The 26684-nt window shown below is 38.0% G+C and overlaps 1 long non-coding RNA gene across 7 annotated transcripts in view; it reads right to left on the bottom strand.

The window, feature by feature from the left end:
* The window catches only part of LOC137241211 (uncharacterized), a 175065-nt gene that overhangs the window by 114241 nt on the left and 34140 nt on the right, over positions 1–26684 (bottom strand). For all 7 annotated transcript variants that reach the window (XR_010949934.1, XR_010949937.1, XR_010949932.1 and 4 more), the window contains one exon: positions 20491–20535. This is a non-coding gene — a long non-coding RNA (uncharacterized lncRNA). The remainder of the gene's footprint in view (positions 1–20490; positions 20536–26684) is intronic.

Raw genomic sequence — 26684 nt, 5'->3', positions numbered from 1 at the left:
GCTTTTATAATTGTGCTTTCAATAAAAGTGTGAGTACTACTTTCATGATATAAAGAACCAACTATTTTTACAAAATATGCATATACAAATGTACGCAAATGAATATTGTAACGAATTTATTTGCAAATCCTCTTATTTGCCCTTTTGCTAGGATCGTATCGCTAAACTGTTGAATAAATAACTCCAATATTGAATAACGAAAAAAATGGCCTTTATTAAAATACTTCAAAATAACACTCAAACTGTGCAACGAATAGCTTAATAACCAAACTCATATCTTAAAGGAAACTGACTTTCAAAATAATAGTGCTATTGCTCGCTAGATATCGTCTTACTCGTAACTGCTTGACAATTCAAATCAAACTGAATTACTTCTTACTCGCTGGCGCCGCTTTTATAGTTTACGCTGCATACTTCTAGGCTCTTCGATTTCCAGAAGTTACTAGTTGTTTCGGCTACAAAATCGCCAGCCACAACTACGTGCACAAATTATTGCTCTCTCTTGTGACAACTCAGATAAGGTATATGCATGTGTTTGTAGTTTACAGTCTCCCGCACACACATAAGCGTATAAGTAAATTCATCGGTGTGTGACATCTCATCTCTTGCTGCCTTGTATGTAAGTGTTGCTCGTCGGAATGTGTACATATGTGTAGACGCAATTATTTATTCGTTTATGTAGATACATAATGATTGAATTATTGATGTGCATTCACGTCACTGCTTAGATCGGCTTAGAGCTGGCAGCACTCCTTAGTTTTGCTAATATTCGTAACACTGCCCTCCACCTAAGTCTGATCGTCCCGATCAGACAAATCTCTCGATCTAAACGCTGCTAGCATCGCCAAATGTACCACTCTTCTACTCCGTGGTTTCTCAATGCTTTGTATGCGGTAGATGGTATCACTGAGCTTCTTCACAATCTTGTACGGGCCTTCCCAACTGCACCGAAATTGGGCTGGGACACCTTTCCGCCGGTGAGGGTTGTTTAACAGTACCAAATCTCCATTCCGGAAACCTTCCGAATTATTTTCCCTGTCGTACCTGTGTTCCATCTTACTACTCATTATTCTGGATCGTTCTCTCGCACTCTGTTGCTTGGCCAATGAAGAACTACTTTGTAGAGCTTGTTCTTGACGGATTGGCTTCACATACTCAGTATCGTTCCGACGTTTCCCAACAAAAGTGCGCGCTGGCTTGAAATCATCCTTGCATTCTTTCTGAAAAATTCTTTCAGTGAATTTAGTGCGTCCATTAGGGTTTGTTGATGCCGGTCTTTTCCTCGCAGGTACTTTTAATTTCGCTTTATTTGGCACATTCGATCCATCAACCTTTGCTCGATCTACTTTCCTTGACTTTCGTGGTCTCTGTCGAATCTCCTCGACCAGCACTCGCTTACTGCTGAACCCTTTTTCCAAACTGAAGTTAAGTGGCACATCTTGATTCTCATAATGCATCACTCTTCTCTGCATATCGATCTTGATGTCATGGTCAACCAAGAAATCCACTCCCAATATAACTTCATCAACGATCTCCGCCACAACGAATTTGTGTAGAACCATGACCTTCCCAATTAGGACTTCACATATTACTTCTCCCTGAACTTGGTTATATTCGCCTGTGACCGTACGCAACCTCGCTCCAGGTAATGACTTTATTCCCCTGTAGACCAAATCAGATCGAATCAAGGAATGAGATGCCCCCGTATCTACAGTCAGTACACGCTCTTTACCATCCACATTCCCTCTGATGGTAAGACTGCTTGATTTCCTTCCAATCTGCGACACAGATATCACAGGACATTCAACAGCCGGGGCAAGTTTTCGTTCTTTACTTTCGACACGCTCTTGCTCATTTCCGCCAGCTTTGCGTTTACGGCCACCCACATTGTTGGAACTATTAGGACCAAGATCGCAATGACGTGCAATGTGACCTGGGTTGCCGCACTTGAAACATTTAATAACTCCGGCATTCTTCTGTTGAGATCCCCTTAGTGCTTCCAAAATTGTGTCTACCCACTCCGGCCTTTCTACTTCCACACGATGAGCTTTGTATGCTGGTTTACTCAATAATGACGCCGTTTCCTGAGTCAATGCATGGGATACCGTTTCAGAAAATGTTTGCTTTGGGTTCGCGTATGTGGCTCGCTTCGTTTCGACGTCCCGTATGCCATTTATAAAGCTTTGAATCTTCACTCTTTCCGTGTATTCCACGGGTGCGTCCGCATTTGCAAGATGAGCCAATCTTTCAATATCTGAAGCAAACTCCTGCAATGTCTCATTTGCTTTTTGGTAGCGGTTTTTCAACTCAATTTGGAATATCTGTTTCCTATGCTCGCTTCCATAACGTCGTTCTACAGCAGCCATCAATGTTTCATAACTGCTCCGTTCGTACTCTGGAATCGTCTGTAAGATTTCCGCTGCAGGCCCTTTCAATGCCACGAACAGTGCAGCAACTTTATCTTCCGCATTCCAGTTGTTCACTGCTGCGGTCTTCTCAAACTGTAGCTTAAAGACCTGGAAAGGAACAGAACCGTCAAAGGATGGTGTTTTTACCTTTGTATTGCTTGCTGAAACAGCTGGGCGGTTTAATTGCAACTCTTGTATAGCATCCACCTCGGCTTCGATTTTTTCCTCAAACTGCGTTATTTTCTCGTCCATACGTGCTTCGAGTTTTGATGATATACGCGCCTCTTGTGCTTCGAGTTGTACTGTTATGCGTGCCGTTGTGTCTCCATTTTTGATGTAATCTGTGTCGACATTTCTGCCATACGCGTTTCTTGTGCTTCAATCTTCGATGTAATCTGTGTCGACATTTCTGACATACGCGTTTCTTGTGCTTCAATCTTGGATGTTATGCGTGTCTCCTGCGATTCTAGTTGTGATGTCATATATGTCTTCTGTTCTTCCATCTTGGATGTTATACGGTTCTCCTGCGATTCCATATATGTCTGCTGTTCTGCCAGTTGAGATGACACTGTCGATGTTTGAGCAGATATTGCAGCTAAAATCATGTTCAAGTCTGTACTGGTAACCGTCTGCGATGTTTCGTTCTTCTCTTCAATTTTTGTTGTCTCCTCGCCATCAAGATGAAAGACATGCTCTTCCACATCAATTCCTTCTGCTTCCATTGCTTCTCGTAGCCGTGCCTGAAGTTCGAGTTTAACGCCGCTTGTATTCAATCCACGGCTCTCCAACTCCTTCTTCAGTTGCGGGATCTTCAATTCACTTAACTTTGCCATGTCCTTGTTGTCCTCTAGAATTTATTCAACAATTCCTCTTCTGACACCAATTGTAACGATTTACCTTGCAAATCCTCTTATTTGCAATCCTCTGCTAAGTTCGAATCACTAAACTGTTGAATAAATAACTCCAATATTGAATAACGAAAAAAATGGCCTTTATTAAAATACTTCAAAATAACACTCAAACTGTGCAACGAATAGCTTAATAACCAAACTCATATCTTAAAGGAAACTGACTTTCAAAATAATAGTGCTATTGCTCGCTAGATATCGTCTTACTCGTAACTGCTTGACAATTCAAATCAAACTGAATTACTTCTTACTCGCTGGCGCCGCTTTTATAGTTTACGCTGCATACTTCTAGGCTCTTCGATTTTCAGAAGTTACTAGTTGTTTCGGCTACAAAATCGCCAGCCACAACTACGTGCACAAATTATTGCTCTCTCTTGTGACAACTCAGATAAGGTATATGCATGTGTTTGTAGTTTACAGTCTCCCGCACACACATAAGCGTATAAGTAAATTCATCGGTGTGTGACATCTCATCTCTTGCTGCCTTGTATGTAAGTGTTGCTCGTCGGAATGTGTACATATGTGTAGACGCAATTATTTATTCGTTTATGTAGATACATAATGATTGAATTATTGATGTGCATTCACGTCACTGCTTAGATCGGCTTAGAGCTGGCAGCACTCCTTAGTTTTGCTAATATTCGTAACAATATTTTAGTTCTTCAGCCTTCTTGTACTTCGCACCTCATTCAAATGTGGCACATCGTCTTTTTGCTTCTTCAAGTGTTTGTTGCTCATTTTATGCCATTGCTGCTGCTGGTGTTAGTTACTTGGCAATACATCGCTGTCAAGTTGAAGCTTATTCCGTTCTTGTTATTGTTGTTGTTATTTGTTGTTAGACGCTGTTGCTGTTATACTATTCATGACAAGAAATTTCACGAGTTTTTCTTCTTTTACAAAAATTTATTTTTATAATTTGGATTCTTCTTATAGCATTCGACGCTTATGCTCCTCAGCAAAATCATTACGAACATATCATATACATATTGTAACGAATTTACTTGCAAATCCTCTTATTTGCAATCCTCTGCTAAGTTCGAATCACTAAACTGTTGAATAAATAACTCCAATTTGTAATAATGCAAAATGGCCTTTATTAAAGTACTTCACAATACACTCAACTGTGCAACGAATAGCTTGCTTAATAACCACACTGATTGATAGCTCAATGAAACTCTACTATTCAAAATAATACTGCTATTGCTCGCTAGATATCGTCTTAATCGCAACTGCTTGACAACTCAAATCAAACTGAATTACTTCTTACTCGCTGGCGCCGCTTTTATAGTTTACGCTGCATACTTCTAGGCTCTTCGATTTCCAGAAGTTACTAGTTGTTTCGGCTACAAAATCGCCAGCCACAACTACGTGCACAAATTATTGCTCTCTCTTGTGACAACTCAGATAAGGTATATGCATGGGTTTGTAGTTTACAGTCTCCCGCACACACATAAGCGTATAAGTAAATTCATCGGTGTGTGACATCTCATCTCTTGCTGCCTTGTATGTAAATGTTGCTCGTCGGAATGTGTACATATGTGTAGACGCAATTATTTATTCGTTTATGTAGATACATAATGATTGAATTATTGATGTGCATTCACGTCACTGCTTAGATCGGCTTAGAGCTGGCAGCACTCCTTAGTTTTGCTAATATTCGTAACACTGCCCTCCACCTAAGTCTGATCGTCCCGATCAGACAAATCTCTTGATCTAAACGCTGCTAGCATCGCCAAATGTACCACTCTTCTACTTCGTGGTTTCTCAATGCTTTGTATGCGGTAGATGGTATCACTGAGCTTCTTCACAATCTTGTACGGGCCTTCCCAACTGCACCGAAATTTGGCTGGGACACCTTTCCGCCGGTGAGGGTTGTTTAACAGTACCAAATCTCCATTCCGGAAACCTTCCGAATTATTTTCCCTGTCGTACCTGTGTTCCATCTTACTACTCATTATTCTGGATCGTTCTCTCGCACTCTGTTGCTTGGCCAATGAAGAACTACTTTGTAGAGCTTGTTCTTGACGGATTGGCTTCACATACTCAGTATCGTTCCGACGTTTCCCAACAAAAGTGCGCGCTGGCTTGAAATCATCCTTGCTTTCTTTCTGAAAAATTCTTTCAGTGAATTTAGTGCGTCCATTAGGGTTTGTTGATGCCGGTCTTTTCCTCGCAGGTACTTTTAATTTTGCTTTATTTGGCACATTCGATCCATCAACCTTTGCTCGATCTACTTTCCTTGACTTTCGTGGTCTCTGTCGAATCTCCTCGACCAGCACTCGCTTACTGCTGAACCCTTTTTCCAAACTGAAGTTAAGTGGCACATCTTGGTTCTCATAATGCATCACCCTTCTCTGCATATCGATCTTGATGTCATGGTCAACCAAGAAATCCACTCCCAATATAACTTCATCAACGATCTCCGCCACAACGAATTTGTGTAGGACCATGACCTTCCCAATCAATACTTCACATATCACTTCTCCCTGAACTTGGTTATACTCGCCAGTGACCGTACGCAACTTTGCTCCAGGTAACGGTTTTACTCTCCTGTTGACCAAGTCAGATCGGATCAAGGAATGAGATGCGCCCGTATCTACAGTCAGTATTCGTTCTTTGCCATCCACATTCCCTCTGACGGTAAGACTGCTTGATTTCCTTCCAATTTGCGACACAGATATCACAGGGCATTCAATAGCTGGATCTAGCTCTCTACCTCTTACTCGCTCTTGCTCATCTCCTCCAGCTTTGCGTTTACGGCCACCCACATTGTTGGAACTATTAAGACCAAGATCGCAATGACGTGCTATGTGACCGGACTTCCCGCATTTGAAGCATTTGATAACTTTTTCACTTCGCTTTTGCGATCCTTTCAGTGCCTCCAATATTGCGTCTACCCACTCTGGCCTTTCTACTTCCACACGGCGTGCTTTGAAAACTGGCTTACACAGAAGCGACGCTGTTTCCTGAATCAGAGCTTGTGACACCGTTTCTGCGAATGTTGGCTTTGGGTTTGCGTATGTAGCCCGCTTCGTTTCCACATCTCGTATGCCATTTATGAAACTCTGGATTTTTACCCTTTCAGTGTATTCCACGGGTGCGTCCGCATTTGCAAGATGAGCCAATCTTTCAATATCTGAAGCAAACTCCTGCAATGTTTCATTTGCTTTTTGGTAGCGGTTTTGCAACTCAATTTGGAATATCTGTTTCCTATGCTCGCTTCCGTAACGTCTCTCTAAAGCGCTCATCAATGTTTCGTAGTGGTTCCGCTCGTACTCTGGGATGGTCTGTAAGATTTCCGCGGCAGGCCCTTTCAGTGCCACGAACAGAGCTGCAACTTTATCTTCAGCATTCCATTGGTTCACTGCTGCGGTCTTCTCAAACTGTAGCTTAAAGACCTGAAAAGGAACAGAACCGTCAAAGGATGGTGTCTTTACCTTTGGATTACTCGCTGAAACAGCTGGGCGGTTTAGTTGTAACTCCTGTATACGACCTCTCAAAGCTTCTATCTCGGCATCAATTTTGTCCTCGAGCTGCACAATTTTTGTATCCTGTGCTTCCAGCTTTGATGTTACCCTTATCTCCTGTGCCTCCAGCTGCGAGGATATGCGGGCCTCCTGTGCTTTCAACTGCTCAGCGAACTGAGATGTCATATATGTCTTTTGCTCTTCCAGTTGAGTTTCCATCTTGGATGTAATCTGTGTCGACATTTCTGACATGCGTGCCTCCTGTGCTTCCATCTTGGATGTTACTGTCGATGTTTGAGCAGTTATTGCAGCCAATATCATGTTCAAGTCTGTGCTCGTAACTGTCTGGGATGTTTCGTTTTTCTCTTCAATTTTTGTTGTTGTCTCGTCCCCATCAGGATAAAAGACAAACTCGTCCACATCAATTCCATTACCTCTCGTAGCCGTGCTTGAAGTTCGATCTTATTGCCAGTTGTATTTAATCCACGGTTTTCCAACTCCTTTTTCAGTTGCTGGATCTTTAATTCACTGAACTTTGCCATGTCCTTGTTGTCTGCTGGAATTTATTCAACAATTCCTCTTCTGACACCAATTGTAACGAATTTACTTGCAAATCCTCTTATTTGCAATCCTCTGCTAAGTTCGAATCACTAAACTGTTGAATAAATAACTCCAATTTGTAATAATGCAAAATGGCCTTTATTAAAGTACTTCACAATACACTCAACTGTGCAACGAATAGCTTGCTTAATAACCACACTGATTGATAGCTCAATGAAACTCTACTATTCAAAATAATACTGCTATTGCTCGCTAGATATCGTCTTAATCGCAACTGCTTGACAACTCAAATCAAACTGAATTACTTCTTACTCGCTGGCGCCGCTTTTATAGTTTACGCTGCATACTTCTAGGCTCTTCGATTTCCAGAAGTTACTAGTTGTTTCGGCTACAAAATCGCCAGCCACAACTACGTGCACAAATTATTGCTCTCTCTTGTGACAACTCAGATAAGGTATATGCATGGGTTTGTAGTTTACAGTCTCCCGCACACACATAAGCGTATAAGTAAATTCATCGGTGTGTGACATCTCATCTCTTGCTGCCTTGTATGTAAATGTTGCTCGTCGGAATGTGTACATATGTGTAGACGCAATTATTTATTCGTTTATGTAGATACATAATGATTGAATTATTGATGTGCATTCACGTCACTGCTTAGATCGGCTTAGAGCTGGCAGCACTCCTTAGTTTTGCTAATATTCGTAACAATATGTATATACAATTTTTTTGTACTCTACTTTAATGCTTTGAAGTGAGCGTGCTGAAGTGTAGGCGCTTACAAATTTGTAATTTTATTCCTTATATGTATGAAATGCGGTCTCCGTGGTGTGATGGTAGCGTGCTCCTTCTATCACACCGTATGCCCTGGGTTCAACTCCCGGGCAAAGCAACATCAAAATTTTAGAAATAAGATTTTTCAATTAGAAGAAAATTTTTCTAAGCGGGGTCGCCCCTCGGCAGTGTCTGGCAAGCGCTCCGATTGTATTTCTGCCATGAAAAGCTCTCAGTGAAAACTCATCTGCCTTGCAGATGCCGTTCGGAGTCGGCATAAAACATGTAGGACCCGTCCGGCCAATTTGTAGGGAAAAATCAAGAGGAGCACGACGCAAATTGGAAGAGAAGCTCGGCCTTAGATCTCTTCGGAGGTTATCGCGCCTTACATTTATTTTTATTTTTTTATGTATGAAATGCTGCTCATTTAGTTGCTTTTGTTACAGCTCTAACTATTTTTACGCAAATGCTTACTTCTAATGTAAGCGCAAGTATTTGTGTGTGTGTCCATTTAATCCTTAAAAGAGCTTTTGCACCTCATATGCTCTTATTCCAATTCTTCCACTTATGTCACTACTTTATGCTACTCGATTTCAGATTATTTTTTCTTTTTCTGAAATAATTCTGCTTCTTTCTCTTTGAATCGAAAATTCTATATTTTCTTGTTTTTTCTTTCAGCTGCCTTGCTGCCTTTTGAAGTACTTATAAGTGAATTTTTCTACCGTTAACGGATTTCTAACACCAATACAACTAAGTACTTAGTACAATGCCTGCTTAATTGTTTGCGTCACAATATCGCGACGTTGTTGTTGTTTGCTCTGCCATTTTGTTGATAATAAGTCGCTTAAGTGAAAAGCTCTGCATTACGGAAGGATTAGTTTTGGTGTGAGTGTTTCAACCTTTGTTAAGCTTTTCAATAGAAAAAGAAAGACTTAATTCAAATGTTCTTAGTAAATGTTCTAAAATTTAAAGGCGAAATTAGGGATTAGTCAAAAATTGTTTTATATAAAGAGCTTTTTATCTTTACTAAGCTTTTCAAATAATATTAGCAATAACTCTTAAATCATACAAATTATTTTAAGCTATCTGTGTATAAAGATATTTAGATTGACTAAGATTTTTAAGTAAAAATTTCAAAGTTCAGCGATGTGTCTCTATAAAAAAAAGTCCAGTTACGTTTACATTCAATTTAAAAATCTCAGCTAAATTTTTGATTGAAAGAGCTTTCAAGCTTTACTCAGGTTTTTGAATGAAAAGAGCTTTTTAAATGAGTGTGTTAAAATGATCGCTAAATTCATTACAAAAGATCTAAATTTCACAACGCGAAACTATAGAAATTATTTTGAAATTTCCTTGTGTGCAGAGTTTAAAAGCTTTTCTAAGCTTTTCGATAGAAAATGTTAATTAAGCTTAAAAGTAAATGCAATGGATCTCAAAATCTATATTTTAAAATTATCGATATTTACTAAAGCTTGAAAACTGTTGAGCTTTTCGAATAAAAATGTTAAAATGAACTTCAAACTCGTTACAAAAGATGCAAAACTTTTCAATTTGAAATGAAATAAAATAATAAAATGTATTAAAATTTTTTATGTTTTGCTAAGCTTTTTAAATTTAATTCAAAATTTTTAACTAAGCTATTTACGTAAGAAACTTAAAAATTAAACGAAATAACTTTACGAAATGTGCAGTAACCTACATTTTTAATTATGGAAACTCAGCAAAATATAGACAGTATCAAAAAAATGTTCAATGTGAAATTGAATATCCTAATTTAAACTTTAAAGAAATTTTGTGCTTTACTAAGTTTTCATATTCAACCAAAACGTCTTTTCAAACGATTTGAAAAGCCTCAATTTGAAAATATTTAATTTTCTTAAAGCCTATTCGTGCAAATAGCTTCTGAAATTTACAAAGTTTTTCATATTAAAAGGGTAAATAGAACCAAAAAAGTGTTTCGAAAGCTTCCAAAACCTAAATTTCAAAAATAATACAAAATCTATATTTTGAATTTATACAAGTTAATTTAAGGGTTTGAATGTGAAGAGCTTTAAATCTTTACTTAACATTTCTTTAGGTATTCAGAATATTTCGAGCATGAAACAGGTAGATATTTCTTCACAAAGGTGAAAATTAACGTGAGAAGAGTCGTAGAATCCACGCAGAGTGATTCCAGTAATGCTCTACGCGGTCGCAGACAGGGAAAATGTGCTGACACTGGGAAGTTGGGTTTGTTGGGAATTTTTTTAAAATCAAAGCTCTATGCATATTAGCGTCTAGTCGCATTCCTAAGTGAAGCAGTACTCTCATTTTTGGCTTCCTTGTCTCAGAAAATCTTACCATTTGCGAACTTTGTTGCCACTTCAATTTCACACATTCCTTCTATTATCATTAAACTCAAGTCACTCTCAATTTCAATTGAATTGAAATAAATGACACGTATTTGACCCTAAATCTGAAACGACTCAAGCCAATTTATACCAAAACCCTTAAAGCTCAAACACAAAAATCTGAAAGCAGCTTTGTCATGACCATGAAAGCGCTGAGCACACATAATAAATCAAAATTTAAATAGACCCAAAACAAGTGAGTGATAGCTTTGAGAACAAACATTTACACAGAATGCAAACACGCACACATAAATGCAATGTGGTTTCGCACTTTAGCTCACTTATTTATATGCATGTGTTTGTATGCTAGTGAAAGTAAAAAAAAAATGTAACCATCAATTATGAGATGAATTGAAAAAGCTCATCATGCAATACATTTGTCAAAGGCGTTGAGACGAAAAAAAGATAAGAAACATATTTGGTTTACTAAGTAGATGATGGATATGTGCATATATATTTGTGTATGTTTGTACTGTTGGCTACTTGTACTAAAAAGGCTACTGAAATCAGCCAACTTGGCCCACAAAAATGTCACCCTTAACAAATTAAATATACAAAAGCGCAAAGACAAGCAGCGCAACCATAAATGTCCTTGCGGTGAAATTTACATTTATTTTCATCTCTTCTTTTCTTCACATTTTGTTCTTTATTGCCAAAGATTTGCATGACCACAAAAATATGTTAAGTGCAGTTGGTTGACAATATGCTTTTTTGTTTTTATGTAGGCCAAGTTAAAATGTATGTCCTTAAAGGGTTGAAGCTAATAGTAAATGATAAAAGCAACGTTGCTTTATTGGCACAAAAACCTTTGGCCTTACGACAATTGGCTTCTTTTCGTTGTAAACGACCTTCAACTTTGACATTTTTTTGTTTGTAATTAATGTTTTTCGCTTGCCAGTTTTAATAGTTGTTTTTTTATTTTAAGGGTTTTCAAGATAAACAAGATATTGTTTTTGAATCTAGTAGTCTCTGCGTAGTAGTAGCAATCTGGCTTGGCTTTTTCTTACTCTTTTCCAGATTATACTTTTCTTTTCAAATTATTATTTTTCATTTTTTGACCTCATATTCAGCTCTGCATTTGTCTTTTGTAGATTTGTAGAAATTTCGAATTTTTCGACGAATGTTGGCTTCTAACCCAGAACAACCCGAACGGTGTTACCATCTTTTACACGTGACACAGTGGCAAGAGTATTACCGTTTGAGGTTAATCCTTTTCAGCCATATGCAACAGAACCACAGCCTGCGAACGGAGTTAGGTTAAATACCTTCCCGGAGCAGGAGGGTATGGAGCGTTTCAGCTCCGAAGATGACAATTTGTGGGAGGGACGTATAACAAATTAAATCGGGTTAGACTGAAATTACAGCCTTTGGTCGGGGAAAAAATCACTCCGGCAGAGTCACTCCGGTATACAGAGCCAGCTGCATGAGAAGAGATTTGTCTTTTGTCTTCAACTTTAAAGATTTCAGAGGCTTGCGTTTATTAGACGCAGAATTGCCGTGTTTACTTTGGAAGGGCCTTGGGATGAAATGGAGTCGAGAAAATCCAGAAGTTACGTGTTGCAGTTTCTATGAACAAACTATCGTGAGGGTCGTGTCTGGGGTGGTCGCCTTTGCAGACGGCCTACCAGTTGTAATTTGAGGTAGATATACATATTCGATAATTGTTGCTAAAAAATAATTTAAAATTATTATTGGTTTGAATATTGTAGAAGCTCCAGAGTCTTAGTTTAAGTTAAATAAGCTGCCCCACAGCAAGCTGGAGGGCGCACTTTGACCACTTGGGCCATTATGATACTGTAACGAATTTTGGTGAGTTCCTGATAATTATGCACCTTCTGCTAACGTTCGAATCGCTGAACTGTCGAATAAATAACTCCAATATTGAGTATTGCAGAATGGGCTTTTTTAAGACTACTTTGGAAGTAGTACTTCACAATTACAATTATACTTCACTAAAATAAAATCACTTAAATCAAAACTGATTATTATTCCTCAGCTTGCGCTGCTTTTATACTCCTGGTTACTTGCCCATTTCTCCTAAGGTCTAGACGTTTCACGAACATGCCTTCTAGAACCGTTGTATCTCATGCTTGGTTATTTAGCAATATACATTTATATATGTAGTTTATGTTTTTCGTCTAGCTACATACGCGTGTATGTGTAAGTAACAACTTCTGCGCTTAGCTGCCGCCTATATATATGTATGTATGTGAAATATTGTCTTCGTTGTCAGCTTTGATGTTTACATGTAAAAATGTGTGGCTGCTTGCTTTATTGTTGTTGTGCATTTATTTTGTAGCAGCATAGTGATGAACCGAAACGCTAATATTCGCCACAATACCATTGCATAGGCTATAACTTTCCTTCTTTATAAATGTAGGAAATTCAACGAACAGGTCACCCCATTGTAGCGCAAAGTATCTATGAATGCAACAGGGTCAACGACGAGTTCTGTCGAGAGCAGGGCATGTGTAAGAAATGTGCTCAATACTAACACTTTCTATCTCCTTTTCGACCCTAAAACTAAAACAGAAATCATCCCTTGGAAGTCGGGTAGAAGGAAGATTAATCCTACCTAAAGTTTGAGGCTGCTTTTCTTCAGAGTAGTTTAGCAAGCCAACTTTGTATTCTTCTGCGATATAAGTAGCTTAGTCATGTAGAGCTGGGTAACCGGCAAACTTTATATGAGCAACCAGACTCATTGGTGACACCAGAATTTAATACGGCCCTATTTAGGGCGAAAGATAGCTCGATATTTGTAGTACTATTCGCCTGTGGAAGCGTACATACATATTGATTAGCGCAGTTTTCGGATTGAAGCGCGCTCGCTGAATTCCGGAGTCGCATAGATATTTCAATTAATTCCATTCCGTGGTCCTGTATATGAAAACTCACTGGCGAATCTGTGAGCAACTTATCGTCCTCCCAATCTTTACCAGTATAAACGAGCTACTGATAGTGTATAAGACAGACGTTGATGTAGGATTCATTTAAGTTGACGAATAGTAAAGCTCTGCCCACATGAATACTCACTTCACGGTATCGCAGTATGAAAGGTTTGATGCTTGCATAGCCACTCAATAGATACACACAGTGCTCATGTTTGGGCCACGATGCTACCAAAGGGTATCCATGTCCCTCGAGACTAGTGAAACAGCTTGCTCATAAAAACTGTGCAAAGTTTCTTTTAAAATTTTTGAAGCTCCACTCACAACGTGCACGAAACGTGTCTAAAACAATATATCGCTAAATATTTATTAGCAATTTATTCATACTGAGCACCTGCTTAGCCAGAATCAAATTTAATGTTGTACAAAGCTCAACAAGTATACCAAACTATTGTCATTATAGCCGCTAGTCCCTTTTTTTATGCTACGAACGCGAGTGTAAGATCTATTAAGCTTTCTTACATACAGCTTTCCACAGATAGTAAAGAAGCTTCTGATATCGAAAAAGGTCTCACTTGCTTGAATGATATCCTTATATCTGTTTGGAGTTTAAGCCAGAGGTTTGCATTCTGATATCTCACACGCCAAGCATCTCATTTAACAACGAAGCTCGCTATGCTTTTGATTGAGCAGAATAAACTATAATATAACGGTATTGTAAAAGTTAAAAACAATTGCTAAACAACTTGTTTCGTGGGCTCTTCAACACCACTCAAGTTTCGATCCTTGCTTATTTCGCATATTCTCATTATTTACACTAACACTACAACAGCAAGTAGTTTATACACACATGTACTCTAAACAAGTAAATAATTTTTCTTCACCTTCACTTTCTCATTGCATTTGATATCCTCACAGGAATAATTTAAAGACAAAGCGCAATAGAAAGTTCATTCGTATCAGTCGTCGTAAAATTGTGAAGTGTGAAGAACGTGCCAGCTCTACTACGCTCTTTATTCATTACTTGTCAGCATTGTGTTTTTCTCTGCTCTGCTTAGATTTTGTAGAAAATCCTCAACTGATTTATTATTGCCTCAGCTAAGAAATCAATGCAATGTGGCATCGCACAATCCCGAAAGCTCCAAGGCAAGACTGAAAGTTGTAAATAATGCTGACTAGCTGTTCTATTGCCGTTGATAGCCAATATGAGCGTGAAAAGTAATTCAACAAAAATGGAAAAACTATTTATCATGCTTTTAGCGTTTTTTCGTTTCCATTCCTTCATTTTATACTCATCTGAGCAGAGCTCACAGAGTATATTAATTTTGTTCGCATAATGGTAATCCGTAACGGCATAAACTAATCGATATAGATATAGACTTCTATATATCAAAATGATCTGGGCGAAAAAAGAAATTCATTTAGCAATGTCCGTCCGTCCGTAAACACGATAACTTGTGTAAATTTTGCGGTATCTTAATGAAATTTGGTACTTAAGTTCCTGGGTACTCATCTCAGATCGCTGTTTAAAATGAACGAAATCGGACGATAACCACGCCCACATTTTCTATATCGAAAATTTCGAAAAACCGAAAAAGTGCGATAGTTCATTACCAAAGACGGATAAAGCGATGAAACTTGGTAGATGGGTTGACCTTATGAGTAAATTACAAAAAAAAAAAGAAAATTTCAAAATGGGCGTGGCACCGGCCTTTTTCATTTAATTCGTCTAGAATACTTTTAATGCCATAAGTCGAACAAAAATTCACCAATCCTTATGAAGTTTGGTATAGGCATAGATACTATGACGATAACTGTTTTCTGTGAAAATGGGCGAAATCGGTTGAAGGCATGTCCAAAATTATACACAGTCGACCATCCGTCCTTCAGCTCGGCCGTTAACACGATAACTTGAGCAAAAATCTATATATCTTTACCAAACTTAGTTCACGTACTTATCTGAGCTCGTTTTATCTTGGTATTAAAAATGGGCGAAAACCGACTATGACCACGCCCACTTTTTCGATATCGAAAATTTCGAAAAATTAAAAAAATGCCATAATTCTATACGAAATACGAAAAAAGTGATGAAACATGACGAGTGGATTGGTTTTTTGACGCAAAATATAACTTTGGAAAAAACTTTGTGAAATGGGGGCGAAATCGAAAGCCTTTGGAATTTTGGCAGGAATACTGTTCATGGTATTACATATATAAATAAATTAGCGGTACCCGACAGATGATGTTCTGGGTAACCCTGGTCATATTTTGGCCGACATCTCGAAAACGCCTTCAAATATACAACTAAGGCACACTCCTTTTAAAACCCTCATTAATACCTTTAATTTGATACCCATATCGTACAAACACATTCTAGAGTCACCTCTGGTCCACCTTTATGGCGATATCTCGAAAAGGCGTCCATGTATTGAACTATGGCCCACTGCCTTCTAAAATACTCCTTAATACCTTCCATTTGATACCCATGTCATACAAACACATTCCAGGGTTACCCTAGGTTCATTTTCCTACATGATTATTTTCCCTTATTTTGTCTCCAAATTTCTCAGCTGAGTATGTAATGTTCGGTTACACCCAAACTTAGCCTTCCATACTGGTTTTTCTTGTCTTAAGCTTGTGAATGCGTGTAAATGGCTTAACGGCTATTGGGTCCATCTGTTTGGCTCGTCAGAGGTGGATTTATTGGCGTTAAGACTTTTGAATAATTGAAGTGTATGGCGTATTTTTGTGTGGTTGTGTGCTAGGAAATAGATTTGTATATATTGTAAATTTGTTAAAGATTTGTCTGGAAGTAATACGTAGTGGTGTTTGTGGCAAAATGACTTATTGATGTGTTTTTTTTATTTCGCTGTAAAACATCATTTATTTACGCGGAACACAGTATGCTTTCCTTATCCTCGTTCTCATCTTCATCCTCATTCTCATTTTCATCCTCATCCTCATCCTCATCCTCATGCCTATCCTCATCCTCATCCTTATCCTCATCCTCATCTTCATCCTCATCCTCATCCTCATTCTCATCCTCATCTTCATTCTCATTCTCATCCTCATCCTCATCCTCATCCTCATCCTCATCCTCATCCTTATCCTCATCCTCATCCTCATCCTCATCCTCATCCTCATCCTCATCCTCATCCTCATCCTTATCCTCATCCTGATCCTGATCCTGATCTTGATGCTCATCCTTATCCTCATCCTCATCATCATCTTCATCCTCATCCTCATCCTCATCCTCATCCTCATCCTCATCCTCATCCTCATCCTCATCCTCATCCTCTTCCTCATCCTCATCCTCATCCTCATCCTTATCCTCATCCTCATCCTCATCCTGATCCTCATCCTTATCCTCATCCTCATCCTCATCCTCATCCTCATCCTCATCCTCATCCTCATCCTCATCGTTATCCTCATCCTCATCCCCATCCTTATCGTCATCCTCACACCTATCCTCGTCTTCATCCTCATCCTCATCCTTATCCTCATCCTTATCCTCATCCTAATCCTCATCCTCATCCTCATCCTCATCCTCATCCTTATCCTCATCCTAATACTCATCCTCATCCTCGTCCTAATCCACATCCTCATCCTCATCATCATTATCGTCCTCATCCTCATCCTCATCCTCAGCCTCATCCTCATCCTCATCCTCATCCTCATCCTCATCCTCATCCTCATCCTCATCCTCATCCTCATCCTCATCCTCATCCTCATCCTCATCCTCATCCTCATCCTCATCCTCATCCTCATCCTCATCCTCATCCTCATCCTCATACTCATACTCATCCTCACCAACTTCAATTGGAACCAAAGAAAATAAATATATTTCTCAACGCATCCGTTTTTCTCTCTCATCCTACTCCCAATCACTCGGAATTTTTATTATTTTCTATTTAAAAAAGTTATTTGTCTTGTTTTCTGTCAACAAGCCCTTGGGAGCTGTAAAAGTAATTTTTAACAAACAAATTTGTAAAAAAAAAATTTCGCTGCTACTTTGCACATCTGTGAATGTTTATTTACAACGTCCTTCGTTGGCCCACCACGCTTTTGATGCTAATCAAGCGAATGAGGCCGAAATGGGAAATAATATCACATTGAAATAAATAGAATGAAGCAATTTTTTAGTAAGAGTGAAATCAACAAAAAATTTAAGCATATCCGTGAAGCAATGCGGCATGGAAGTGATGCTAACGCGGAAACCAAAGATATGAAAAACTTACTTAAACGGAAAATGGGGACAACAAATATCCCACTGCCGAGAGGCGGAACTAAAGTAGTACAAAAAGTATGGGCAGCGATGGTTTGGAGAGGGCATTTGGGGTGGGCACTGTAGTGCAAGCGTTCAACCGCAAAGGCAAACAAAGCCAGCAACTCGCTAGAGATGATGATGATGGTATACAATTGCGACCAACCACTACCATGTTTGCCTATGTATAAAGTGACACCGTGACAGTGAGCGGATGAGTCGCCTCGTTAGTGTGCTGTGTGTCAAGCACGTAAATAAACAAACAAGACAACTGCTGTTGAGCTTACAAACTAACAAGCAACACCAGCAGCACCCATAAATGAAGATGATGATGACGGCAGTGATGGCAATTTAAAGATGGTGTCATGCGAAGGAAATTGGAACGCGATGTCTCACATCCGGTGTCGACCCAAAAATGTGCACAAACATTCAAACATCCGCTGGGCAATATATTTATGTATATGTGTAAGTAACATTTACATGCTAATGCCCCCCGATAGCAATGACACAGACACTCAACCAAATTAGCCACACTTACATGCATATTTTCATAGTTCATACATGTACATGCGGGCAATCCTAACGCAAACGTTAACAAAGCGTAACAAAAACCACTTGAGCTCTCAAGTGGACAACGCGCTCACCACAAAGGAGAAAGTGGTATAAGAAGTGAATGCGGTTAGATAGTCGAGGCCGTCAACACCGTCACCAAAACCGTTATTACACTACCAACATAAGTGTGTGTCTTGTACTATGCAAAGCTAAATGAAATGGCAGCGGTCGCAAAAATGCTATCATGGATGTTGTTGGTGACAATGGCCTAAGGACTTGGCAGCACAGCTGGTTTGAGGACGGCAGCTAACAGCGCATTCGCACATGTGATGGTTGTGTGATATATACAGATTAAAGTACTTAAGCCTTCTTTAAGGAAACGATTTATTATATACTGGTTCATGTGTATTCTCGCGAATGGATCTACAAAGCTAATCTTCTAGTAGAGTGCTTTATTGGCTTCCCTAATATATGAAATCTTCAAAGAAAGAATAAGAAGGCTGTTCTAAAAATTTCGGGCCCCTTCAACGTGCAATACGGAATATTGGTGTCTCCCTTTTATCGGTTCACGGGCGGTGCAATATTGAACATAAGGAAATTGAAAAAAGTTTTCGAAATGGACGTTAATAAGACAAAGAAGTGGTTAAAATTCCCATTGTGTGATCTCCTTAGGAAAATTCAGGAATATACTATAAGGTTTCGAAATTTCGATGGATCAATCGGAGTCCTATGTCCTTTTTTTGAGGCAAACCAAACGAGCTTTTCAATAAAATTAAAAATATCTGAGGTAAGAGCACTCACTGCTGCCACCGGATAAACTTGTGCTATTGAACCGCTTTTTCAACAGGGTGTGTAACATTTGGAGGAGGAGCGAGGGAATAGTTGGTTCTTCACAGCGATGCTCAGTACTGCAGTGAAAGCCACTAATTATTTAGAGCAAGATGTTTTGGATATCCCGAACCTGGTAAGGGAGGTGGATCTTTGGCTCCCGCTTCAGTTTACATGTCAAATATTTAAGTAGAAAATATTTGGTTGCTTCCATCTGGCACTAGCTGAGTCCATTCACAATGGACAAACGTATCTCCAGCCATACCTAAGGAACGAAGTAATTCTTATATAGAACGTTGGTTTGGATTTATGCCAATTTTTGAAAAAAAAGGGGAAAGTAGGAGTGTTATGGTTGGTTTTAAAAAGACAACTCGTCCAATCCCAAATGCTCTGGGATCAGGGGTATTTTACCTGCATCCGAAAGGCAAAGTTCCGATTGACAGTCAAACGGTAGAATAAAAACCTGCATAAGTAAAATCGCGAAAAAAAGATTTGAACATTGTCATCGCATGTTGCCACACTGCCCTACATTTCAGGTACCAGAGCAGATCGTGTACGACCACAACTCAGAGCAAGGCCAGAATGCATACCAGCCTGTAGCATATCACGTCTATTGACATAAAATCCTTGGTGAGGACAGATGAACTTTTTTCACGTCTTTGAAATAAAGGCGACTTTGAACATGCTTTACTCCTCTCTGATATTATTTTAGAATTCTTTTTATCAGTTCACTTGGAATCGAACTTTTGTTTCTGCTGTATAAATTTGCGGCCACCGTGGTGTGATGGTAGCGTGCTCCGCCTACCACACCGTATGCCCTGGGTTCACGCCCCGGGCAAAGCAACATCAAAATTTTAGAAATAAGGTTTTTCAAATAGAAGAAAATTTTTCTAAGCGGGGTCGCCCTTCGGCAGTGTTTGGTAAGCGCTCCGGGCGTATTTCTGCCATGAAAAGCTCTCAGTGAAAACTCATCTGCCTTGCAGATGCCGTTCGGAGTCGGCATGAAACATGTAGGTCCCGTACGGCCAATTTGTAGGGAAAATCAAGAGGAGCACGACGCAAATTGGAAGAGAAGCTCGGCCTTAGATCTCTTCGGAGGTTATCGCGCCTCACGTTTATTTTTTTTGTATAAACTTTTATCCATGCCTTAAGGGAATGCGTTTTTTTAAATTCGTTTTCACGATTCTATGTCGCTTAAACTTCCTGCAGCCATCTCTGCTTTAAAGGACCGAACTTCCTCAGTCCGGATTGTCGGTTCATCGCTCCTCTTGGGTGTGGGAAGTGTGGCTTTAATAGCCCCTAGGTAAAAGAGCGCAAGGCGTAAGGTATCTTAGAATGGGGCATGGGTAAGAGATGATATATACCGAATAACATTTGAAGCTACTTAATTGTATACGTTTCTTAAACTGTTCTAATTTTGTTCTAAAGAAATAAAAATATTAATATTTACCTTATAAATAGAGCTTACGGCTAAAAAGATTCACCACAAACGATGCTGTAATTAAGAAAAAAAAAAATTATTAAAAATATTGCAACTAGATTTTTAAAGATATTTTATAATTTGAAATAACAAACATAAATTTTATAAATTGAAAAATAAATGGAAAAAATATATTGATGTATATTGGAACGATTTTCTGTCTTCCCTTGTCAAATTTGGTTTTGAGACAAATCGGTTTCGGCGTTGTGCCATCATCAGTGTCGATTTTTGTTCAGATGGCACAACGCCGAAAAATAAGTCAGAAAAATGTATTCTTTAACGATTTTAGGTTTAGAGAAAACTGGTTTTTGCATTGTGCCATCTTCAGTGTCATTTTTAGGTACTCGCCTTATATTTTTCAGGGTAATGCGCCTGTAATACTGTAGCTTAAACCTTATACGTTATACCTTATAAGTACTCTCTTTAAGTCCAAGAAAAAATACATAATAATTTCACTGCCTGTACAATATTAAAGAACAAAAAATACTGTGCAGCACCCATCAGCAAAATAAACGACCGGCGTGAAAGCAACTGCCTTGGCCCACAAAAATAAAACACAAATTGAATTGTGTAGCAAACAGCAGTACGGCAGCAACAGCACCAACAAAAAAAAAAAATCAAGAAAAAAGATAAAAATACAACAACAAATTTAATTGAAATAAGAAAAAAAAAAAATGAACACAAAAACACTGAGTGAAATATTTTGTTATTGGCGCGTATTACAGCAGCCACCACAGGAACGCAGAGACACCATTGCATTGACGTACAACTTTCATACCCTACAAACTTTCATGATTTATAGTAAGACTGAAAACATTTTTACATTTGACATAATACCTAGCGGGTTAGGGGGCTTAGAATATACCCGCGGTAGATATGCCTGTCGTAAGAGGCGCCTAAAATACGAAATTAATTTAAGGGGTTGTGTAGAGCAAACCCTCTCAAGGGGTTGCCAGCGCATTATATGGCTTCTCCTACGCAATTGTCAACCTCAGCTACTGGTGGCGAATTCTGTTTCATTAACAGCCGAGGCTCTGGCGACCCCGAACTCCTAATGTATCTAGGGGTGGGAGGGCGTTATGGCCTAAAAGATTTCATGTGGTCATACCAAATCGTTCCCGAGATGGTCGGGCTAGTAACTTTATTGTGCTTGTTACCGAACGTACCGAATCTGCATCCGGCAAAGGATCATCAACATCGATATCACTCTCCAAGGACTTCGGGCAGTGTCCTTATCGCTACAACAACAACAACAACAACACAATATTAATTCTGGCTAACATCTATATTTAAAAATTTTTTTTATTGGAAAATAAGTATTTTTTTATTTTTCAATGTCTTAATATCTTGGGTTAAAAGATCGGTAGTAAAAAAAATTTTGGAAATTACTCAAACAGGAGGTCCGTCAGCATATCTGGGTTAAAACCCAACAACTTATTTGATACATTTTTTACTAAAATGCACTAAAGTTTTTAATAAAATCTATTTTAAAGCAGTATAGTTTAGTCTCCTGTACTAACCCATTTACATACACACATATTTACATTCCGGAATAGTCGCATTTCGTAAGGGGTATATAAAAAATACCAGCCACTGTGACATTTCGACTGTGAGGCAAGCAATATATTGCCGATGGATGCTGCTGGCAATGGTGCTGGCAAATAAATGTCACTCAATACACAAAAGAAAAAAAAATTACAACGAGAGCATCAGAGTTTTCGAAGAGCCACAATATAAACGCCGGTAAATAATAACCAAACAAACAATCAGAGACTAAGGGGAAAACGATCAGAAGCATCCACAACAATTGACAGTCTTTTAAATTTGTGTAAAAATAACCATTAATGACCAATATTGTTGATTCGCAATGTATGCGATATTGAGTAGCTAAATGCCACCGTCGGCCAACTCTCCTCGCACGTCAGACATACAAATAGTAGAAGAAGATGTTATTGTATGTATGTATGTGTTTCGTGGCAGGCAGTGGACCTACAGACATGAAATGGTTTTAGTTAGGCTATTCAACAATGGACAAACGAAAAAGAAATGATACACAAAATAAAAGTTGGATAACCACAAAAATAACAATTCTAATATAAGAAAATGCGCGTTTGCGCCGATATACTATTAAAAGCAACCTGGTAGGTATAATGTATTCCCAGCACTCGTGTTTTTGAAATTTTTAAGGTATCAGAATAAGGTATAAAAAGTATAAGGTTCAAGGTATAAAGTATAAGGTTTAAGGTGTAAGGTATAATGTATAAGGTTTGAGATATAAGGTATAAGGTATTGGTATAAAGTATGCGGCTTAAGGTAGAAGAAGGTAATATGTATAAAGTATAAGGTATTAGGTATAATATATCAAGTATAATGTATAATGTAAAGGGTAGAGCCTATAAGGTACAATGTAGAAGGTAATATAGTAGTGTGGGAGAATAGGAATATAGTATTATAGTAATGTAGTTGCATAGTGATATAGGTATCTCTTCGAGGACCAACGCTTTGGAATGCTATGTATGATGGTATCCTAGAAATCGATCTTGCCGGAGGCACGCAAAATGTCGGCTAAGCAGATGATATTGTCGTAGGAGCAGTGGCCAAGAATCTGGATCCGCTCCAAGAATTAGGTAATGACGCCGTAGAAAGAATAAAAGAATAGCTGAAGAACATGGGGCTGGAGAGAATGGCAATAACACAAAAGTTAGTTTGGTGAACTAGAAGCGGACTGTGGATGAGTCAGTCATAACCATAGGATATTATCGAATAAATTAAAAGCCTCTCTTTATATATTTAGGAGTAAACATTTGACTGGGAGAGAAAGTTTATAGAGATAGTGAAACTCTAACGCGAATAATGCCCAACATCGATGACACAGGCAAAGCTACCTGTCAACTATTATCCAACGTAACCAGCTCGATAATACTACATGCAGCAACGGTACTAATGGTATGTATATAAAGAGACTTTTCTAAAATATATATCAGCAGCCTACCGTATTATTGCTGATCGAATAGTATGTGCTTAACGGACGGTGTCCGACGATGCGATCCTTTCGAAAAATCTTTGTAGATCTACTGTCAAATGAAATGGCCGATCTGTGCGATATTCGAATCCGCTGACCATCTGAAGATGCCAAAAAAGCGCAAGGTCACAAACAGTAGTTAGGTGGCAAGAACGGTGGGAAGAATAGAGGAAAGGGCGCTCCATCTCCATGTTAGTTCGGGACATAGCAGAATGGTATGAGTAAAAGCACGGTGAACTAAAATACCACCTCACGCAGATATAGAGTGTGCACGGCGGTTTAAAGGAGTATTTATATAAGCGTAGGATAGCGGAAGATCCCTTCTCTCCATACTGTCCCACCAAGTTGGAAAACACCGAACATGCAATGCTTCATTTCCCTAGATGTTACAGCGAAAAATTCTCTGAACACAGAGTTTTTGGGGAGGAGCCCTCTATTAGGAATTTAGTTCGCCTGATGTGCATACAAATAGATTGTTTGACTTCTATGTGCAAAATGGCTTTTCTAGCTATGACGGCATTGATGAATACTGAAAGCGAGTGCAGAAATATGCCCATGCGAAACAGTGACGATTAAATCGTTCCATCCGTGACGTTATGCCTAACAGCAGCTCCACGCCGTGTGGACACTTCAACAGGCCTGGTTTCATTGGGCCACTTGGGGGTAGTGCGCTGACCCAACGTTCAATAAAAAAAAATAGTACAGTAGTATATAGCAGAACAGGTGTAGTACCTTTCTAAATTAAGAGTTAAATAAAAACCTTTAAAGAGTACGAAACAAAAAATATAAAGGAGACTAATTTTCCCCTTTAAAAAGTACAAATTTCACTCAAATGCCATTTGTATTATTTTTAAAACCAAAATAGAACAAAAGGTTTTCACCACATACTCATTTGGAACAAAAACAATGTCAAAAGTCTCAAATCACAAACAATCAGAGCGCATTAGGCTCTTTATGATGGTGCGGTTGACTCCAATGGCTTATTACCTTTGATGCTTCTGCTTTAAGTAAAAATCTAGAATAATGCGGAACACAAAATTCTTAAATTTTTTCAAGAGATAATAAAAAATATGCAAAAATAACAAAAAAAAAAAAAAAAGTGGCCAAAAAAATCTTTAAATAGACCAGCAGTGCTACCGTTGGGACAGCATCAGTCCCCAGCAAAAGCAACAACCAAATATCCAACAGTGGGCAGCTAAAGCTTATAACAAACAACTAAACCTAACAACAAAAACAAGAAGTTTACCTGAATAGCTAACTAAAAGTGGGCAAATAATATGTCTTCAGCGATGCTGTTTCGGTCCATTTTTATGTTCGAGCGCTTGCTTTAACGCACAGTGGGCAAACAGTGTAGTTGTAGGAAAAATAAAAATTATTTCAAGTATCGATTGGAAAAGTTGAAAATGCTGCACAAAATTAAATATACATTTTTTTTTAATAATTCTTTGCTTGAAGCTTCAAATTTCTTTGTAGATTTAAAAAAAAAGTCTTAAACAAAATCTTAAATTAATTTTCGTCTTCAAGGCCGAGTTGGGTATTTTTGTATAATGCATAATTCACAACCCAAATAGGTTATCATCAGCGTCCAACGTCTTTTAGGTTTGACATTTTATAGCATGAAGCCATCAGTGCACGTCTGAAAATTTTTCTATCTTCTATTCCAATTCAAAAAACAATTTTTCAATTATAGAAAAATTAAAAAAAACAATAACTATCATAAAAATTATTGTTCTGGCCTCGAGCTCGAAATCAAAATCTATAAATTTCTTTAACTTTTTTTCTCAATGGAGATATGTACTTTCAAATTTTATAAAATAATTTAGTTCTACAAAAAAATTTAATTTTTGAAATTTTCTGAAATTAGTTGATATTAAATTAATTTAATTAAAACATGTATAAAAGTTTTGAATCAAGAATTCAAGTTCATAAAAACGAAAAAGTAAATAAAAAAAAATAATAATAATAAAAAAAAATTAAGCAATAAAAATTAATATTTATCTATTTTTTTTTAATTCCACCTTTTAACACTATGGACACATTCAGTCTATGTGAGGTCTTTATTGGCCGGCCTGTTCAACCTAATTCCACCTTGTAAACACAGATTTTGTGCCACTGTGCATTGCTTCGTTTGATTTGCTTGCTTAACCATGAATATTGGACAAATGCCAACATTTTTTTGGTGTAAACAAATCTGCAGCAGAAGAACAGATATAAGTAAGTTGCGAAATTTTAAATGCTTTCCGAGTAAATTTTTTTTCGAATTTGCTTGCCTTCAACTAAGTTTTTTTGAATGTAGCACCACAAGCAAGCAGTGTGGATGTGGAAATTAAAAAAAGGAGAAATAAGAAAAAAAATTTAAAACGCAAGACTGGCAGAAGTGTTGAAAGTACAGAAAAACAAGACTTCATACCTTTCATGAATGGGGCTGAACAATAATTTTATCCCGTTCGTAATCTCCAAATAATCGGATGTATAAGATAAGAAATATATAGTGAACAGATGTACATACCTAAACGATTTTATGATAAATATAAAAAAATGGCAAAAATCCCCCTTATCTGAACGATCGGTTGTATGGGATATATATTATATATAGCTCCGATCGAAATGATTTTTACAGGAAATCTTCTGTGATATAGTAGAATAAATATCACCAAGTTTAACGTTTTTATAATGGAAATTAAGGGAGAAATTGCCAAAAATATTTTTATCTGAGCAATCGGTTGTATGGGATAGGTATATACTATATATAAATATAACTCCGATCTTAGTGATTTTTTTAGGAAATCTTCTATGATATGCTAGAATAAATATCACCAAGTTTAACGTTTTTATATTGGAAATTAAGGGAGAAATGGCTAAAAATCTTTCCATCTGAACGATCGGTTCTATGGGATATATATTATATATAGCTCCGATCGAAATGATTTTTTCATGAAATCTTCTATGATATGCTAGAATAAATATCACTAAGTTTAGCGTTTTTATATTGGAAATTAAGGGAGAAATTGCCAAAAACCTTTCCATCTGAACGATCGGTTGTATGGGATATATAATATATATAGCTTCGATCAAAGTGATTTTTTCAGAAAATCTTCCGTGATATATTAAAATATATATCACCGAGTTTCATGTTTATACT

The sequence above is a fragment of the Eurosta solidaginis genome, chromosome 2 (genome assembly GCF_040869045.1).
Source record: "Eurosta solidaginis isolate ZX-2024a chromosome 2, ASM4086904v1, whole genome shotgun sequence".
In the NCBI taxonomy this organism is placed as follows: Eukaryota; Metazoa; Arthropoda; class Insecta; order Diptera; family Tephritidae; genus Eurosta; species Eurosta solidaginis.
Note: the sequence above shows the minus strand (reverse complement) of the source record. Positions and strands in the feature narration are given on the sequence as shown.